The 19834-nt window shown below is 39.2% G+C and overlaps 1 protein-coding gene across 16 annotated transcripts in view; it reads right to left on the reverse strand.

Annotated features, from left to right (window-relative positions):
• Positions 1–19834, reverse strand: part of PLAGL1 (PLAG1 like zinc finger 1) — a 55088-nt gene that overhangs the window by 21297 nt on the left and 13957 nt on the right. For 6 of the 16 annotated variants that reach the window (XM_053663440.1, XM_053663435.1, XM_037144928.2 and 3 more), the window contains exons 3-5: positions 6681–6752; positions 2592–2623; positions 1173–1292 (exon numbers count right to left, since the gene is read on the reverse strand). The gene's annotated coding sequence lies outside the window, so the exon portion shown is untranslated. Of the gene's footprint in view, positions 1–1168; positions 1293–2591; positions 2624–6680; positions 6753–17966; positions 18009–19834 lie in introns of those variants that run through there. The other 10 variants (XM_053663441.1, XM_053663442.1, XM_053663447.1 and 7 more) reach the window with 6 other exon arrangements.

Consider the following 19834-nt stretch of genomic DNA (forward strand, 5'->3'; position numbering starts at 1 on the left):
GCTTAAATAGTTAACAATGCAACAGAGAACCTGAAAGCACGCATGGCCCTGGGGGATAATCCTGTGCAGTACAGGACAATTTAATACAGCAAAGAAGAAGAGACAGTGCAGAGAAATAACACATCTAAGTTTGACAGGATGCTACTTGCAGACTGCATTTCAGGTCTGAACTTCGATTTCAAAACCACAGGGAAAGGTTTTAATATGTCAATTACATAAAAAAGTACATGGCCCCAAATGGCCCTATGATACCCGACATTCCTAACTAAATACAGATGTTGCTGAGCTCCAGAGTAGCAAGAAAAATCCCACTTTTCTCGGAACGGGGCCTGGCGCATGGCAGACAGATTAATTCCAGTTAATTGTTACAGATAAATGGGAAAATATTTGGGGGTAAATGGTATGTCCCTTCACTGATGACAAAAACTAAAGTTTCATGAATCTAGAGCATAAGATTTCTAGAATGCATTTTCTGGTAGTCACAATATGCTCTTCCAGGCACTCGCTTCTGAGAGCAGCATTTAAGGACATGTCTTCTTTTCTGTTAATGAACTGGTTTAGCTGCCTGCCAAGCATTCACTGAAACTGAACTGAACAAAGGGATTTCCCTCCAGTTTCAGCTCATTCACTTCTAGCTACCCTTGATTTCGCTAAGTAAATTCTTCAGACTGACTTTTTTATTTCTAATGGTTTGAGTGGGAAGGAACTGGGCAGCCCCAAACACTGGAAATTCTGCCTTGGTTTTCAGTGAAAGACTCCTCTGGGCTGAAGATGTACAAGGTTTATTTTTGAAAAGCCTCTCAACTAAGATTTTTTATTTTAGTTCCTCAAGTCTGTAATTCCAAATGGAAAGGAGCCCACCTGGTATGGTAGATCACGGACAACTAAACCTTATTTCACGGAGGTGGACCACAGTGAACGATTAGATTATACCTCTGCAGTGAAGACCCTATGTGGGATACTCACTCATACAGCACAGAGGAGCACATTGCAAAAGGTCACTGGAAATTTGAATGATTTGTGAGCCTGGCACCTGGCCCTCTACCTTTTCTCACAGTCCCTGGGGGACTTTGTTCATAACCCAATGTCAACTACTCCTTGAGATCACAGTCCTCCCAAATATTTACCTTTAATCCTAAACTTTAAAATTCCAGACAAGTCCACCTACCTACCTCTTGCCTTGGTGTCTTGCAGCTCCCCCTGAAGAGCCCTGTTCTAAAGCAGGCACTCCACACAGCTCAGTCCGGACTCCGGGCTCCTCTTCCGAATTAGAGTTTAGCCACTGACACCAACTATGTAATAACAGCTGACATTTACTGAATGCTCACAGAGTGATGACCATTGTTTTAATCACTTTACTCAATGCCCTCAACACCATCTGAGTAGGAGATATTAAGCTCATTTTACTTGGGGGGAAACTGAGGCTTAGGAGTTACACAAATCTGCCCATGCTCACACCAGCTGCACTGGATTTTACATCCAGGCTGTGCGATTTGTGAGTCCACATTAGCAACAGATCAGTCTCTTCACCGAGTATCACTTCTAACCTCTCCAAAGCCAGAACGTCTGGAGTCATGCTAGATTTTTCTCTGTGACTAAGCTAAAGCTGTAAGATCTGCAAGCTTATAGTCTCTCAAATCTCTTTCCTTCTCCCAGTGTCTACAGTCACCACGGTTTGGGTGGTGGTTTGTCTTTATGTCAGCCTCCAGACCAGTATGGAGGGACAGCTCTGGAACTTTACTTTGTCCTTCCAACAGTTTTCCTTCCTAGCTCGTTTAAAACAGGTGCAGGATGACGGGAGAAGCAGTCTGTCTTTAACATCTAAACCAAATGAGGAGATTCTGCCCAACATCTAGGGTGGGAGAAGGAGAGAGTGGGGAAGGGGGTGGAAAAAAAGACACTTTCCCCTCTGTCGCGCCCCTGATGCAGAAAGGAAAAGGAGACCTGCCAGCCCCCAGAAAGGGGCCTTTGCACAGCTCTGGTTCCCGAGGCAGCACGGAGGCCCCAGCAGGGCATGCATGGAGTGCATTCCGGGAGGCCAGACCTGAGCAAGGGATTCCCAACCTTCGCTGGTGGGCCTGAGGCTTCCAGAGACCACGACTGTGAAAATGCCAAGGGCCAGAGACAAGTCCCTCATACACCAGGTACTGTGGAAATCTCCAGGTTTCAGGACATAACCCAGGAGGGAGGGGAAGACACCTAAAAATGACTGCAATGAAATTCCCCTCCAGGTTGGCCACATGGGGCTGGAGTGTGAATTAAAATAGTTACGGGGAATAAAAAAGAGGATACTTCCTGCATATTTAACGTTGTGGAGTGAGAGGCAGACTTGCTGGTGCCTTAAACAGGTGCTAAGACTAGTACACACCTGTGCTATAGATGAGGTTCAACCACCCTAACTGGAGCCAGACTGTGTTTCAGAGAAGCACCCCCCACCCCACTCTACCAGCAACCCCGCTGCAAGGGGGAGTGTGGAGTCTGCAGAGACGCTGGTGCTGGGCCTCTGCTTTAGAGCCCTGGAGGGTGTGGGGTGGGGAGAGTGGTGCGGATAGAGAAGGAAGGGAAGGAGCAGATGATAAGTGTTTACTCACAAGATTAACTCCTCTGACTCCTATGCAAATACCTAGAAAGAGAGAGGCAAAGAAAGTTATCTTAAACTCTGAATCTCTCAAAAACCAAAGGGGAAAAGGGCGGGTTGGGGGAGTGTCGGACAGAGGAAGTCAACTAGGAAGAGGAAAGAGAGGCTGGTGCTGCTAGCATGGAGTCACAGGACACGTCCCCGATTCCCGAGCTTAGAAGTGCCTGCCAGAGTGACATGCTGGGATGGGCAGTGGGGCTGTGGATTTTTCCAGAAGGTGGAAATGCTAGCAAGGAGGTCTGGGGGAAACCCTTACTGTGACAAAAGTGGTGATTCACAGATGTTACAGAAACAGCAGGTACTTGTGCACCTAACAAAACTTCTTAAGGGACCCAGACTTCGAGGCCCATCATGTCCTCTGAGCAAACCCCACTCCAGCTGTGCCACTGAACATCTGAGGCTTTTGGATGAGGACTAGCAAGGCCCTCCTGAAAATTGGAGAGCATGCAAGATCTGACAGCCATTATTCAGAAATCAGAACTTCGGAATAGAGAGCTGGGGCAGGAAGGCCTTCAATGCCCAAGAATCAGCAACCAGGGAGCCCCAGTTTCCTGTGGCACAGGCACCTGCTAAGTCTGCCCTGGCACGTGGGTACGCATCCAGAGGGAAGACAGACCTGGGCGAAGAGGGCCTGCCCGAGGACCAAGGGCCTGTGGTAGAGGCCACATGTGCCAGGATGTGTCCTCTCAGTTTGGGTATTAGGAAGCTGAGTAGCTGGCATTAAATTGTACCCAAGAAGAGAACTCGCAAGCCAGGAACATGGAAGTCAAACATTATGTGTTCGGCAGGCAAGCAGAGGTTTGGAAAACCAGAGCAACCACAGCGTGGGGCCCCTCTGGTCTCACTAGGGTCTGGCCTCTTCTGTTGACACTCGCTTCCCTTCTCACACCAGACAGTGGGGCTCAGAAGGGAAGATGGAGAAGGAGGCACTTAATGGACTCACATGGTCCATCTCCACTTCCTAACATCTAACATGTGCAACCATGTACGGACACTGTCTTCTAATCTGTGGTACCCCAAAGCTTGGTGGGGTGGGGGATAGTAAGAAGGTAAGCTAGAGAATGGAGGACTAGCCCACTTTGTTGGCCAAAACTCAATTTTCATGTGGCTTCCTTTAAACCTACTACCTACCAGCCTAGTGAGTAAGGAGCCTGGAGTCCAGTTAGAGCAATGAAAAGAGACATTTCTACACACTGAAGACTAAGACCCAGACTAGCTCCCCAGTCTGTTTGGACTGGCTCTCCCCCATCTTACACAACCTCCTGTCCCAGCGATTCTTCTAACAGGCAAATATGCTTCTAGTTGCGTGTCAGAAGATTCCAAATGTGGCTGTTTGAAATTCTGCAATGGTCCCATTAGTTTCTGTCACATGCGACCATGAGTCCTGCCTACTCAGAATTGCTGAGAGGTTTTAAGTGGGAGAGCAGTATACTCAGGCTTGTGTTATGGAAAGATTTCGTAGATGGCAGATGCATAGATCATGTGCCTAGATTTATCCATTTCATACCTTAAAATCAGTGAAATGGTAATTTCCTTGTGGGGCGGACACAAAAAGCAAAAGAAGAAGAAAAAAGTGAACAAAAATGCAATAACTGAACACTGAAGTTTATAAAATTACCTGTCCATAAAGTTTTAAAGCTTCCCTCATTCAGAAAGAACAACACTCTTACACCCTTTGAGTTGAATATACAGGGCAAATGAGAAATATTTCAGGGAAAGAACATAAAACGATAATGACCACCGTCATGTGGTTCTAAGTTACATTGTCGTGTGTGTCTGCTTTGGGGACCACTTCTAATTCCTATGCTCAAACAAAAAGAAAAACTTTATCTTGGGAAATGACACATCATGGGTCGATTAAATTATTCCCTAAAGTACATTTGCTATAGTGTAAACATGCATACCTAACTCCTACCATTATTCTAAACACACTGAGACATGTGCTTCCTTTACTACCTTTTATGATAATATTTAACACTCTCTTATATTATGACCCCTAACTCTTTTACCCCTGCAGCTGCCTTCATTTCAACTTGTTTGTTTAGAGAGTTGGGAAATAAACAAATTTTCATGATATTTCTTAGTGACTTTCCTCACCTTAAAGTGGTAAGATAATTAATACATTTTCCATGATGTGAGAAGCATACTCTACTCTAGAGTAGGTTGTGTTCTACCATCAGTTTTAAACTGTTAACCAAATGATAGTGTTCTATTAGGCATACCTTGGAGACACTGAGGGTTAGGTTCTAGACCACAACAGACAGGTATCGCAGTAAAGTGAATTATAATCTTTGTGTTAGTGGAGGGTCTGGCTTTCAATTTGTTAAAAAACGCAACCCCTGTGAAGCGCCACAAAACAAGGTGCGCCTGCCTGTGTCATCTAAGCGGACGGGGTGGCACGGAAGGGAGCACACTGGCTCTAGAGTTGGGTGGCTCTGGGTGTGAGTACTGGCTCTGCTGCTCGCCAGGTATGTGACCTTAGGCAGGTGTCCTAACTCCTCTTCCTGGTGACATCTCTCTGCCTCGCAGAGCTGTTAGCAGATTATACATTACATATGTACAAACAGAAGCACAGTGACTGGTACAGAGTCTAAAGTGTATGTACAGAGGAGATGTGGTCTGTTAATAAGTATCAAGAATGATTTTACAAACTGGGTTAAGTTCACAATTAGAAAACACTAAATAAGCTATTTTAGAATGTAATATAACAGAAAGAGTATACATTTTTTATTTACTTCAATAATCTTTCGTTTGGATCATCATAATACAATTTCACTTCCTAACATGCCCCTGTAAGAGAAATGTCTAACTTCCAGCTTCAAGTTTTACATGTCATATATTTGAAAGATTTGTAAAGTATTATTAGCTGTGCTTTTAATGGCAACATCATACTTAACTAAAGAAAACAATTAAAAATGGGCCTGGGATGAATGGGTCTTACTGTTATTATAAAGTTACCTGAATGACTGATACACAGACGTGATTCTGGCATTTTGGGATAGTACTAGAATCTTCCTTTCGAATGTGTTGGTGGGCAAGTGGACTAGCTTCGATTAGAATTATTTGGAGAACAGGAATTTGAACACACACACACACATCTAATAGCCTCTTCACTTTGGCCTTCCAACTAGAGCAAGTGTGGATAGCTTTTCTAGAAGTCAACCCCAAGAGAAAAATAAGTTTGGAAGCAGTTTATCTAGTGAGAGGCTTAGGGGGACAAAATCAAGTGTAAGATGAAATATAAGAAATCTTACAAAGAACACTGAAACTAAAAAAAAATTATGGCATATTACAGTCAAGGACATTTTGTAAAAAAAAAAAATGTTTGGCGAGAAGCCAAGAGTTATGGTTAAGCAACACTGTTAGCACTAAAGCTGCAAAACGGGGGAGGGTTGCTGTAGGGTAGAGAAGGCAATGGGTTTACACAGAGAACACACTGCTTGTTGTGGGGGGAGAGCAACCAAAATGCTGAGTGCGAAATTTAAGGCAGTAATTACTGTTTTGAAATAGGTGTTTCATACAAATCATAATCTCCAGATGTATGGAGAATGATAAGAGATAAAAACTGCGACTCCTGCCAACCACGAGTTCCCTCAAATAAACACTGGATTTAGGGGCACTTATTTCCTAACACGTATTTCACAATGTTAGGGAATTTGGACAGAACATATGCAAATTGAGAATCACCTCATATTGCGATTTTAGGCACATGATTTAGAGACTTTGAATTGCAATACATGCGACATACTAAATGTGACTCTAGTAGCACCCCTAATTTCTTTTCCTGGTATGTATTTGTTTGTTTTTGTAAGATAAAACAGTATTAAAATGTCTTTTTAAAATGTAAGGGAGGGAACATTGCCAAGTTTCTAGTAAGCAAGTCATGATAAATAAAAACCAACTGTATAAAAGCCCCTTATGGGGGAAAGGCAGGAGGCTTTGGACTGTGCTCTAACTCAGAGCAAATGAGAACACAGGCTCACCACTGACCACAGTGAGCCCACTGGGCAGAAGTCGGATGGTCTCGCAGAGACACACTTACCTTTCTGAGTCTGAGGTACAAAGGAGTTTTAGATGTGATGTGAAACGGGCCACATCAGACGTGAAAGCAATCCTACAGGGGAAAACATTCAAAGGTTAAAAATAAAGGCATTGAGAAAAACCACACTGGTACTGTGTAAGTAGACATTTATACACAGAGTATGAGTTCAGGAATGCCAGGATCAAAAATTTCTCTCCGTCAACATGCCATAGTGGCATTTTCCAGCATTCCAGGGGCACACCTTTAAGTTCTTAAAGGATCTTTAGTTTCAGAGAGGGAATACAGTGATGTGGTCAACAGCAGGGGCCATGGTGCCAGACTGCCTAGACTCCTGTCGGGGTGCCACCTGGGGCCACTTAGCAACCTCGCCCAATCTCTTTAGTCTCTCCCTGCCTCAGCCTCCTCACCTGTAGAATGGAAACAAGAATCCTACAGCACAAGAGCCTTTTGAGGATTAAATGAGTTCATCTAAGTGAAGAGCTTAACACAGTGGTAAGCAAGGAGCACTCAAGCATTTGCCATCATTTTCCGGAGACCAAAATTCAAGTAAAAATACCTCATAGCCTTGGGCAGAAAAATCAGATAATTGTCAAGCCTTTAAAAATAAGTGTCAAGTAAGAACATGATCCTTTGGGAAGAGGAAAGAAGTACCTGGGCAGGGCTGAGGGTGAAGTGAAAATAAGGGGAGGATTCTAAGGAGCAAGGAAAGACCACTAAGAGGTAAAAAAACAAAACCAAAAAACAAGCAAAACCAAACAGATAACCCAAAACTCCAAAGCAGAAAACAGTTCTGCTTAATACCATTTTTTTTTTCCAAAAACAACGCAACATCCTTCTCCTTCTAAAAGGAAAAGCCTAGAGGGCAGAACTTGTGAACAGTAAGCATACCCGAGAAAGTTAATTTTTAATAATTCTGTATTTCAGAATAGTCTTTCTGGCAATTCAATCTAATCAGTAAGGAGATGTCTCCCTTCCAATGACTAGATAAGACTTTATTGGGGCTGCTTTATTGGGTCGGTCTGGATGGAGAGGAAGCCATGTAGGAGGGAAGCAGGTAGTGGTGTCTTTCTACTAAGAAAGTTGTTTATGGAAATACATACACGCACAAATACAGAGGCCTAATATATGTTGATCCCCAAACCCATTCTGAGGGCTTGGCTCTTCACTTATTATTTCTTGGATATTACAACAGTCTTCAGTCCTAAGAAGAAAGTCTCTCTAATTGCAGGACCATGCAGTTGAAGTTATCAGACTCTAAAAACACAGTTTTTAGTTGCAGCCACTTCCTTGGCCTGTGTGTAGTCCCTTCTGTCAATGCAGACAAGGATATGCCTCACCTCTAAAAACTGAAACATCAGATGGGAAAGTGTGGTTGGATTTCCTACTTCTCCATCCACCCTCAGCTCCTCCCAACTTTGGCATAATGTCACATAAAATTACTTCCAGAAACCAGGAGGCCCAAAGAGCCAAGTTATAAACCCTAAGTGCTATGCTTACTGCTTTCTCGTCTACAAGTTAATGCTTCTGGGGGCAAGAACCTATCAGTGACCAAGGCCATGGCAATTTCCCATCTCGTGAGAAACCTAAAATCCCCACAGAACTGCAGCTGAATCTACCACCAGTGCAGAGGCCACGCGGTGGTCCCTGCCTCTCTTAAGGTTGCTGCCACAACCCACAGATTTGTGAACCTGTGCTTTAAATTTCATCCCTACCTTTAATCAAAACAGGAAATCAAGTAGATTTCTTTACAAATAATCCTGGTGGCAAAATAAAACAAAAATAACATGGAGAGTAAAACCTTAGCAAGTTCCTGTACTTGTGTGCTTACCTACACCCCACCAACTTTTTCTAAACTTTTCCATGATAATTCTATGATGTTATTTTTCCCAAAGAATGTTGACAACTAGTTCCCACTTAAAGCTCTGGTTTAAAAAGAACCAGGTTTTGATTCCCAGGCTAAAACCTGTTTCTTTGGGCTTGTTCTGGGGTCCTGTGAAATCGTTTTCTGGAATCCTTTAGAACCAAAGTTTCCCTCACACTTGTCACTGAGAGGTGAAGTGTCTGCTTCCTCTGACAGGGAGCCCATCACATACGGCGGTGGTAAATCTGGCTAAAGATGCTGTCAAAAGATGTCTTATTTTGAATTATCTAACATTATATCACAGAACTAAATCATGTAAAATGAAAGTTTTATCCATCTCCATCACTAAATCTGGTTAAGTGAAAGTCTCTAAAATTCTGAATTGTAAGCTTCTTCATCTTCTTACTGAAAACATCTAAATGCTGTGTTGAGGTTTGTTTTTAGGAAAGAATATTAGAGAAGAGACCTTGGCTTTGAAAAGGACAATTCCATGCACTTTTTATGCCTCCTGCTCAGAAGCTGATGGACTGCCCGGCAAACTTGCCAAAAAAAAAAAAAAAGCCTGTTTAATAATCCTCCACAGAGGAAAGATTTTAAAAGGCTATAGCGCCAATCAGGTAACAATAGATCAATCAGGTTTTCTTAAAATGTAGTATTTGCAGTTGAAGCCTGGATAAGTAATTACATTCAAAGTAACGTACAGGGAGCTATCAATCCCCATTCATTCAGCAGGCATTCACTGAGCCAAGAGCTTTGCGAGGCTTGGAGATATAAAAATGAATACGACACAGCTGCTTTACTTCCAACGAAAAGAATACACCTAAACAAAGATCTATAGGGCAATGTGTTAAGTGCTATAATAGAGGTGTGCACAAAGGGCTGGAGGCCAAAGGAAGAAGCCATAAATTCTTCCTTGGGAAACCGAGCAAGTGAGGGGAGATGCAAAAGAAGGTATATTGATGTTTCCTTGTGAGAAATTCAAGACTTTTTCCTAACTGTTCTCAAAAGTAAGGCACTAATGTGCCTAAGGATTTATGGACTATTCTAATTGCAAGTGCTATACTGGTCCATTGGCTAGTTTCATTTATGTTTGATATAGACTCTCAGTTAAAATTTCCCAAGAATGTAAGTTTAAAAAAATAAATGTATTATTGTAATATTACCACTCAATACATATAACCCAGAATGAAATGAAGAGCTAGCATTCGTAAAAGTTACATACAAAGTTCAAAGATGTTTTCAAACATAAACAAATGGAAGACACTGTCTAGAGACTTAGTATTAATAATGCTTATTTTAAATATCACTTTTTTTATTCAAGCAAAAATAAGAGAATCTCCTGATTATATTATGGTTAATATTGGTCTCGCTCTACTTTGGTGTTTAAAAAAAGGAGGGTGTTGGATCAACTTCTACTTAACATCATTTATTATGCATACCATATTCCTACTTATAACATAGTTGTGACAGACCCTCCATTGTTCAGTACACACTAGCCCCAAACTTGAGTAATTCTAATGTAAGCATGAGAAACCACCGTCTCCTTCAGGGTGAATTTCCAAATTCCTCTGTGTTAAATTGAGGTCTAATTTTCCTTGTGCCTGGTTTTCCCAAGAAGGTCCATTCCACCCCATGTGCTCCTTTTCAGCTGTCAATAAACAGAGGCAGTGAATTCCCCCACGGCTTCACAAAGCTAGTTAGGCAAAGCCATTCATTCCTTCAGGAAAACAGGGCATTGATTTCAGCGAGTTCCCAGGGAGCAGCTGCAACAAAGAGATCAAAGGCCCACCTCTCTTTCCCTCCATTGCTTTCATTAGGCCAGGCCCAGACAAACAGCGACAGGTTTCCTTGAGACAAGGAGAAGGCCCAGAGACCACCTCATGGTTCAATTCAAATTCATCCGTTTCCTACATTCCAGTGACAGTCCAGAATGCTAACCATGACAAACCAGCACAATCGCCCGGCATAATATACTGCGCGCTAGTTCATCCAAGGTCAGAGGGAGAAAACAGGCACCCAGGGAAGTCCTCTGCTTCCAGGGCCTGCTGAGCCTCAATGGCCCCCTGACATTCCATAAATAAACTTCGGCTGCTCACTCTCCCTTTCTTCCTCTATCCTGTGATCCCACAAGTGATGGTCTCACTTAATCTGCAGTTTCTTTCGTGTCAACATTCCCAAACTACTGGGACAGTTTATTCTCAATCTAATAGTTCCACTGATGATTGGAGTCTGCTATAGGTGCATCCCTTACTATTGGCTGGTACCCAGTAAGCTATGGCAGATGACAAATTTAGAACTATAATTCCTAGGGCTTCCCGCATGGCCACTAGACCTAAAGAAAGAGTCAGTTTGCGTAAATTCTGTTTGCAAAACATAACCGTGAACAGTGACAGAACAGTTGGCTTTTTTATTTGAGCTGGGTGATCACCCAGACTGGTAATCCAAGCTCCTGAATGGCAGTCTGTGTGTGAATGAGCTGTGTGTGTTTGTGGCAGTGCGGAGGGACCAGGAAAGAACATGAATTATCCTGATTGGTTACCTACACTGAACAGTTATAATTAAAGGTCTCCAAGATCTCCACTGAATTCTGAACTGCTTCTTTGACACAACCTTCTTGAAAACCTGTCACAAAATGTGTTCATTTCATTGTGCTCCATTCCCTTTTTGTCACTAATCCTGAGTGAACGTAGGAATAGATGAGTTGCATTTCAAAACTACTAACCTAAAAAGAAAATACACAATATTGGACTGAAAGGGATGGGGAACTCATTCCTTGACACAGAACATAATCTCTCTGTGTGCCCATCTTTTGAGCTTCAGTACTGATCTCAGGGATCCAGTCACCAATCACTCATTTGACTGCCAATGACACCACTGTACAGAGGGCTGACCAGGCCCTTCCAGGAGGAGACGAGTCAGGACAAAAATGAACTTAGAAAATACAGGACTCCGAACTGCACAGAAAATGTATCTTCTCAGTAAGTGCAGTGGGACAATCCTATCGGGAACCTTAAAGCTGATTCTGGCACTGGTTCACTTTGGGCCTGTCTTCCTACTCTTCCATAATGGAGGCAGAAATATCACGAATTCATTTACAAGGCGCTGTGAAATAACCATTCCCCCAAAACACTGTATCTCATTGAAGAAAGCTGGTCTTAGGAGTAGAAACTCCTCATATAATGCATCACTGTAATCCAAGACAGCCATTCTAGAAACTCTCTAAGTTTCTATAAATCAAATCAGTTTTCAAAAGCAGTCAAAAATGTACTACTTAAAGAAGGGCCATGGCAAATGATGAAATACACACCTCAGTTCATTTCTATACCTTTCAAAGGCACGTACAGAGCACTTAGAAACATCCATGTGAGCTTCACCTCCACCAGCTGAGATAGCTGAGGAGACATGTCAACATGTCTTACTCAAGAAACTCAGGTGGTAGTTGAGGAAATCTGATGGTTCTTTCTTTCCTATTAAGAGCTAAAAGTTGCCCTCTGATAAACAACCCTAACTGTCTTCTCCAATAACATGAAACAAGCATATTTTTAAATAAAAAGACATTCTGAAATTTGAGACAATTTTAACAATCCCTTATATTGTGTCATTATTTTGAGACTGTTTCTCTTTCATAATATAGACCATAGGGCTATGAATTTTCCTCTAAGAACTGCAATTGTTTTATCCTAGTAATCTGGAAATATGTTTTCATTTCATTCAGTTCAAAATACTTTCTAATTTCCCTTTTTATTTCTTGTTTGTCACATGGGTTATTTGGTAAAATTCACTAGTGCAACCATCTGGGCCTGGTGTTTTGTTTTCTAGAAGTCTTTGTTGTTGTTATACTATGTTAATTTGATTTCTTTACTAGATATAGGAATATTCAGGTAATCTATTTTTCAAGTGAATTTCAGTATTTTAGATATATCTTTCCAGGAATTGGTTCACCTCATCTAAGTTATCAAATCTGTGGGCACATGTTGTTGGTAGTAGTCCCTTATTAACCACTGTAATATACATGAGTTCGGCATTATGGCCCTTCTCTTATTCCTGATATGGTAATTTGTCTTCTCTTTTTCTTGGTTAACCTAGAGGTTTATTATTTTACTAATCTTTTCAAAGAACAACCTTTTCATTTTGTTGGTTTTTCTCTATTGTTTTCCTATTTTCAATTTTGCTGACTTCTTAAGTTTTCTTAACTCTGTTTGCTTTAGGTTTACTTTACTCTTTTTTTCCTCTAGTTTCATAAGCTGAAAACTTAGGCTATTGATGTTAGATTTTCTTTTCTAATATATTCATTTAATGCTATAAATTTCCTGTAAGCACTGTTTTCATTATATACCATACATTTTCATAAATTTTATTTTCTTTTCACTTAAAATATTTAAAATTTTTTAATGAAATAACTTCTCTGACCCATGGGTTGTTTCATTCCCAAATATTTGAGAGTTGTTCAACTATCTTTGATACTGATTTCCAATTTAATTCTGCTGTAGTCTGAGAATGTATTTTGTATCATTTTTACTTGTCTAAACTTAAGGTATTTTTATGGCCTACAACATAAACCTGGGTTAGTTGGAAGTGTGATGTTCAGTTAGAAGATATTTTTTCAGACGCATTTCTGTTCTAATTTAATTACATTATGGTCAAAGAACATTCTTTGTATAATTTGAATCCTTTTAAATTAACTTGTTTTCTTACTTAGAATATTGTCTATCTTGATTAATGTTCTGGGCATACTTGAAAAGAATGCATATTCTGCTGTTGTTGAATAGAGTCTACTATAAACATCAATTAGGTCCAGTTGGTTGATAGAGCTATTCAATCTTCTATATCCTTATTGATTTTCTATCTACTTGATCTATCATATACTGAGAGAAGGGTGTTGAAATCTGACTGTAACTGTGGATTTGTCTACTTCTCCTTGTATCATTAGATGCATAAACATTTATGTCCTACTGATGATTTTACCTTATCATTATAAAAAAATCTTCTTTATTCCTGGCAATATTCTTCCTCTAATTTCTACTTTCTATCTTGTGATATTAATACAGCTACTTTTTAAAAATTAGTGCTATAATATGTTATTTTCCATCCTTTAGCCTATAACCTATTTGTGTATTTATATATGTGAAGTGCATTTTTTTGCAGGCAGTGTATAGTAGTGCTTGTTTGTTTTTTAAAAACCTACTCTTGACGTTCTTTGTCTTTTAACTGGAGTATTTAGACCATTTATACTTAATGTGATTATTGATGTTGTTAGGCTGAAATGTAGCATCTTGCTATTTTTTTGTATTCATCTCACCTGTTTTCCATTCCCTTTTTCCTTTTTCCCCTGCCTTCTTTTGGACTATTTTTTTCTGATTTAATTTTATCTCTTGGCTTAAAACTCTTTTAATATTTTAGTAACTAATTTAGTGTTTATAACCATATCTTTAACATATTATAATGTACCTTCAAGAAATATTACTCTGCTTCACCTACAGTATAAAAACTTTAATTTGATATTTCAATTTTTCACCTCCTGACCCTTGTGCAATTTTATATTTCATGTTATTAACACAACTCTGGTTACTACTTTCATCAATTATCTTTTTAAAAAGATTAAAAATTTAAAAATGTTATTTACTCAGGAGGCTACCATTTTTGATGCTCTTTATTTCCATCTGATATTATTTCCCTTTTTTCTATGGGCTTCCTGTAACACTTCCTGTACTGTACATGTAATAATAATGTGTTCATTCAGAGTCTGTATGTTTTAAAAAGTCTCTATTTCATTATCTTTTTAAAAGATATTTTTATTAGCTATAGGTGTCTAGTTTGACAATATTTTCTTTCATTGCTTTAAAGATGTTGCTCCACTGTCTTTTGGCTTGCATTGTTTTTAATGCAAAGTCTGATGTCATTCTTTGTTCTTCCAAATTTTATAGTGTCTGTTCTCTGCTGTAGAATCTTTTATTACTGGTTTTAAAATCAGTAGAATCTTTTCTTTATTATTGATTTTAAACTACTTGATTATGGTATCCTTGGTCTAATTTTCTTCATATTTTTTCTTCTTGCTAGGTATTTACTGAGCTTCTGAGATATGTGAGGTTATCGTTTTCATCAAATTTAGCAAACATTCAGCCATTATTTAATTGTTTTTTTTTCCTTTCTTCTTTTGAAGAGCCCAATTACACATATATTTGGCTGACTGAAGTTGTCCCACAGCTCATTGATGAGCTATTTTTTTAAATTCAGTTCTTTGCGCAATATCTAGTCTACTCTTAATCCTACCCAGTGTATTTTTCATCAAATTTACATTGTCTCTGGAAGATCAATATAGGTCTTATAATAGCTTTCATGTCTCTCCTTAACAAACCCTATGCTCTCCTCTACTATCTTGAACATTTGGTACATAGTATAGTAACTCCCTTAGTATCTTTGTTTAGTAAATATGTTTTCTTATTAAGTAAAATCTGTTTATTAAATGTTCATTAAACCTATGACATTTCTGAGTCTATTTCTATCAATTGATTTTTCTCTTTACTATTGACCTTTTCTGTTTCCTTGTCTATTTAGTAAATTTTGACTGAACACTAGACATTGCTTACTTTATCTAGTTAGGTGCTGGATATTTGATATTTCTTTAAATAGTCTTGAGCTTTGTTCTGGGATGAAGTTAAGCTACTAGAAACCATTTGATTCTTTAAACCAGGAGCCTTCAAACTACAGCCCACAGGTCAAATCTGGCCCACACCCTATTTCTCTAAATATGGTTTTATTTGAATACAGACATCCCCACTCATTTACATATTGTTTATGGCTGCTTTAACATTAAAATGGCAGAGCTTAGTTGCAACAGAGATCATACAGCCTGCAAAGCCTACAATATTTTCCTTTTGGCCCTTTACAAAAAGTTTTATCATCCTCCTTTAACGGCTTACTGTTAAGATGTTTTAGGAAGGATCAGAACCACCTCTATTCTGGGCCCACTTCTGCATCACTACTGAGGCAAAACCCTTCTGAGTATACTCCATCTAATACCACTTGTTTTACAAAGTTTTTTTATTCTCAATGGTGGGGACACACACTTCTCAGTCCTATGTGAGCTACCTCTTCCTTTCCAGTGGCCCTTTTTTTCAGCCCTGGGTACTTCTCCTACACACATGCACGAATCAGCACTTAGCTGAAGATCTCTAGTGTTCTCCCCATGCAACCCTCTCTTCTCTGGTATTCAGTCCTATAAATTCTAGCTGTGTCAGCTTCCCTGAGCCCCAGCTCTATCACCTCAATTCAGGGTGACCACTGGGATCTGTTTGGTTCCTCTTCTTAGGCTATGGCCTTGTGCTCATCATTTGTTTCCCTTCTCTCAGGATTTACTTCTTATGTTGTCCAATGTCTGACAATTTCTGTGTCATATATTTTATGGGGTTCTTTTTTCTTGGCTGCTCAGCAGGAGAATAAATACAGTTCCTATTACTACATCATGGATGGAAGTCATGGTGGAAGTCCCCACATTATAAAGTTCCACTTTCCTACATTTGCATTGGTGCTTTATATTTACAAAAGTACTGACAAATCTGTATCATTTCATTTCATTATGTCCACTTTGCTAAGATGTAGAGGTTACCTAAATGCTCAAAAAATGCAAAAAGGTAACTTGATGGGTCCATTACAGATCAGCCCATGTCTCCTTGGTCATTTTGTCTTTTATAAGAATATATAATTTTTCAAAATTTACTCTATATAATGTCTAAATAATAAAAGATTGTCTCCTCTATAAAGCATATTATACAATTGTTACTAGTATCTCAAGCATACAGTACTAAGAAATACAGAATTAGTTAAAAGATTAATAGTTACTGAATATTGTTAATAGCCAGGTCTATCACCTTAATTAATTCTCATAAACCTCATGCTGCTATTATTTTAATTTTATAAATGACAAATTCCGGCTAGGGAAGGTTCATTAACTTCACCATAGTCACGTACTTACTGGCATCATAGCCAGAATTAGAGCCAGGCTATGCTTGGTCTAAAACTTGTGCTCTTCACAAGGGTGTCTGCTCCCTAGTTTATAGCTCTTAAAAAGAGAGCTTCTAGAACTAAATTTTGATAGAACATTCCAAGTTCTCAATTTAAAAAAATAATATTAGGAATCATTTACTAAGAGTATCAAGGTCTATTCATTTTTTTCTTTTAAAAGAACTTCTAATCAAACAACGAATGAAATAGAAAATGAAGTATACAGAAATATGTAGGTGACTGAGATTTCAATTGCTTTTTAATCATATGGAACCTAACTGAAGTTCTCAAATCAGGTATTTTAGCTTCCATATTGAGTTATCTGGGGAAGCATACAATTGCTAAAATTTGGCTGAACTTGACCTCCAACAGTGTTTTCTTAAATCTAAGTACTGAAAACATTTTGCTTCCTTCAGATTTTATTGTTCATTTTCTGGTAACAATGCTATATATACTTACTGCAAAAAAATTCTGAAGTATACATTACTTCTTTATACTATTCTTAATACATTAGTTTCTTTCTAGCCATAAGAAATGAACCTATTATCGTAATTTTCCAATAACTGGTAACATGATGAAAAACAAAGAGACCTTTAGACAATATTTGTAACAGAGGCCTTTAAAATTAGTTTAGCATATTTTAATTCTTCTCTATCAAAATTATGACATGTAAATCAAAAAAATTGGCTGTTCATAACCTTCTTTTTCCATACCGGCAAGTCTCCATTCTAAGAGACAGCCAAATAAAATCGATTTAGTAATTTTCAGTGATATATGGAATAATTCATTTTCTTAGGTTAAAAAATGTTTATTCAATCCTATTGCAAAAGTGTTGACTTTACTGAATTAAAAAAAACAATTACTAAAACAGGAACTCCCCCCCCCAATATAATACAAAGAAAAAGTTATGGAACAGAAATATAGCTACTTCAAATGACCAAATAGGGATAACACTAAATTTTCCCAATCTGGAATCCTCCCCTAACTTCATCTAATTCCCAGATTTTCAAAGGTAAATAAAACAATTCATTTTACCTTCCCAGCCAAAGTGCTCACATCTAAAACTAGGCTTTCTCCCAAGGTGCTGTGTACCTACCGTCCTTCACAGATGTTTGAGTGAAGACTCTGCTGTCCCACAGGATAGACAGAAACCGCACACACAGTTTCAGCTCCACAGACAGCACCTGGCTTCTGCTGTCATAACCTTGAGAGGAAGTCACTCCTAAGAACCAACTGGCCCTAGCTCAAGAAGTGTAATTCAAACTTCCTCAAAGTAACTATTTTTCACCTAATGGCATCATAAAAGATAAAACACACCTTAAAATATTATAAGAATCAGATGATAAAAAAAGTTTTGCTCCAATTTTTGCTCCAGGCATTGCAAATGTCAGGGCAAAGGATAAAAAATTAAAATATAAACTTACAAAAGCCAATGATGACTATGCTATCAATCCAGCAGGAACAATCTAAAAGTAAAATACATTTAAAAATAAAAATTATTTATTGGTTCTACAGAACAATTTCACACCCATTTTTAAATTGACTTTCATTAAGATAATTGCAGACTCACAAGGGTGTTTGAAGAGAGACCTGGAGTGCCCAGTTACTTGTTTCCCGCACTGGTAACAGTTCACAAAACTGAAGTACAATATCACAATCAGTACATTTATATTAATACACACTACTGCTCTTCTGAGATTACATCGGTCTCATTACAACTGTGCGTGCGTGTATATTCTATAGAATTTTATCACCTTTAGGCTCACATATCTATCACCACAGTCAAGATTTGAACAGAAAGTCAGCTCAGTGTGACCAGAGTGTCACAGGGATTATTAAAAATGCACAGAAAAAACAGAATGGAAAGGCTACTTCAGGAGAAATGGGGGAGAGGGTTCAGCAATGGGGTTTCCCAGCCAAGGAGAGTGACTTCACTCTAACTCTGTCAACCAGGCTCGACTGGGTTCTAGAACCTGCCTCACAACTCCAGAACATTTTCCCATTCTTACCATTTCCCAATTTCTCTATCTGCCAACTGGCTTCCTCACTCCTAACACTTACACATATATTTCTCTGATTATATCCCCATTTCATGCTTCTTCTGGGGAAAAAGAAGCTATTGGATATATTGGACAGAGCATCTCTCATTTTTCCAATGCTCAACCTACTTCCCTTGCTAGAGGTCAACCCTACCTCTCCATTCAAAGTTTGCACTATGTTATCTTCCTCTCCCTGCTTAAAACTGTAACCTCATTGTAGAGAAGTTAGGCAGGGCCATGTAACTAGTTTTAGGGTGCTGATAAACAGTTAACTACTGGTACAAGACCATTTAATACTCTTTCCCCACTAAGGCAACTGAGAAGGCCACATGTTTCAGAGAGCATACAAGATGGTGGTGCATTCGAGGCTCGAGTCCAGCTGTGGAGCAGAGTCTCCCAAAATCTACAACAGATGTTCAGTGTGAGCAAAAAAATAAAATGTTCAGTGAAGCCACTGAGGTTTGGGGATAGCACAGTATAGCCCAGTATAACTTTAGCCCATAATGACTACATGCAATTGGTACCAGAAGTAAGATACTTCTCTAGAAAAAACTTAAAGTACATGACCTTGGTTTAGTGGTCAGGAAGCAGCGAGGAAGCTGATCTTAAGCCCAGAAAGAACTTTTTTTTTTCCCCAAAAATTAAATTTCCTCAAGGGCAAGAATATATAATATATCCATTATACTATTTTGTTTGGACAAAATGACTGAGGAAAAAAGATAAAATTAAGATAAGCTTTCAACAGAGGACAGAGTCCCAAAATAACTTTCTTTAGGTTCAGAAAGAGACTTATAGGGGTGAGAAAGCAAATCATTGTAGCAGATCTGAGAACCAGGTTTCAAAACAAAAGAAAAACTAGGGGTGCATTTACTAGTGCACAGAACTGAATGGAAACAAATAAGATAAGAAACCTTCTAGATTTTGAACAGAATTGTGCTGCCAGAGAGAACTAGCTTATCAGCTGAAGTCGGAAAATGACCCTTTGGCTCCTAACCTTGTATATGGAGGAAGTGGCAGAAAGACTTGCCTTGTTCCCAAGTACAGCAAATTTTCTACTCTCCACTCCTATGTGGCTAAGGAAGGTAAAACACCCCCTTAATGGGGACTAGTAAGGGGACAGTTCAGGAGGAGCTGTTTGTTACACAACAGTCTGTGCTCTAAATAGGGAGGTCAGATGCTGTCATCTCTGCTGCAATTAGCTCTACATTAGCTCTTCCTAAGACCCCTTCAAAGATTTTTTGTAGTCTTGGATC

The sequence above is a fragment of the Artibeus jamaicensis genome, unplaced genomic scaffold (assembly GCF_021234435.1).
Source record: "Artibeus jamaicensis isolate MK-2021 breed Jamaican fruit bat unplaced genomic scaffold, CSHL_Jam_final contig_3176, whole genome shotgun sequence".
NCBI classification, from domain to species: Eukaryota; Metazoa; Chordata; class Mammalia; order Chiroptera; family Phyllostomidae; genus Artibeus; species Artibeus jamaicensis.